The sequence below is a fragment of the Scyliorhinus canicula genome, chromosome 14 (assembly GCF_902713615.1).
Source record: "Scyliorhinus canicula chromosome 14, sScyCan1.1, whole genome shotgun sequence".
Classification (NCBI taxonomy): Eukaryota; Metazoa; Chordata; class Chondrichthyes; order Carcharhiniformes; family Scyliorhinidae; genus Scyliorhinus; species Scyliorhinus canicula.
Window position 1 is genome coordinate 70,814,703 of NC_052159.1, and position 1,327 is coordinate 70,816,029.

General features: G+C 37.8%; 1 pseudogene; it reads left to right on the forward strand.

Moving 5' to 3' along the window:
* Positions 1-218: 218 nt before the first annotated feature.
* On the forward strand, positions 219-525 carry LOC119977818 (annotated as a pseudogene).
* Positions 526-1,327: the final 802 nt, after the last annotated feature.

Consider the following 1,327-nt stretch of genomic DNA (forward strand, 5'->3'; position numbering starts at 1 on the left):
CCAGAAAACCAGCTGATGAAGAATAGAACTGGAGCTAAACTTTACAAACATTTATATTTGTATGCAGAATCACATATTGCAAGCATACATCTTGCAGCATAACAACCACCCTTTCAGTTTGTGTCTATTTGCAGAGATTCAAGTAAAATCACCAGTTAATGTCCAACACCTGCAAGCAATTAATATACAATTAACAATGTATGAGGTAATCCCTAGCCATGGCGTACCAGTTGTACCTCTCAGCAACAGCCTGCAGAAGAGTCTGGACGAACTGATACAGTCCCATCAGATTACCCTTCAACTGACTTTCCAGGTCTTGCTGCAATTTGACAAAGCAATCAACAGTGCCTTGGCGTAGAGAGTTTGGAAGCAAGTTAAGATTGGCGTACAGATTCTGTGATAACCGTTTGGACATTTGTCCTAAGTGATGTGTAATTTTGAGAAGTTACCAAACTCATGAAAGTGGACAAAGTGAAGATTGTAGTTGGCAACGGCAAAAATTCTGGTTCAAATGCTGCAGAATAATTTGAAGCTGGGTCAAGGCCTTTCAGTGAAACTGCATCCACACCAGACATATTGTGAATAATTCTGACGATTATTTAGCAGCTACCTGATATGTCACTGCTCCATTCAACAGAACACAAGTAGTGGAGCGTTAAATGTAAACCCAAGGTGCACAATGTCTGTGAGATTACTTTTTCTAAATTCAGCCTCTGGCTTTTTTTATGTTTGAAAGATAATCTGTAATAAAGTTTTCCTTAACTGTTTAAAAATAAATTTAGTGAGTAAAAAGAAGCAATGGAAGTATAGATGCAACCGAATCATAATTAAGGATGTGAGCGCACAGAAAGAGAACTAAGTCTGGAATTTCCTCTGACCGCTCCAGATCTGTCACCGTGACTTTGCCAGAAGTACAATTTGATGCATAAACAGAGTTTCTGCCACAGTACTGAGGAAAATATAGTTATGAAGAGAGAATTAATCTTATTTGTACTGAAACAGAAAACTGAGTGGAGATTTAATACAGATTAAAAAATTATGCAGAGTTATGAGAGAAAGAATGTTTCCTAGCTGAGCAGCTAGAAATGAATTTAAGATTAAATTGTGAAGTACAATTTCTTCATGTACATTGTTAGCACATGGTATGCTTTGTGACAGGGAATGGTTGAAGGAAAATTGAGTAAATATTTGAAGTAGAGGAACGTAGAGGGCTTTGGCAAGAGAATGGACAGTGGGACTAGTCCCAAATTGTTCTAGCAAAGAGCTATAACAGGCGTAATTGTTCCTTGCTTCAGAACTCCCTCTTGTTTCAACATGGATGAATACA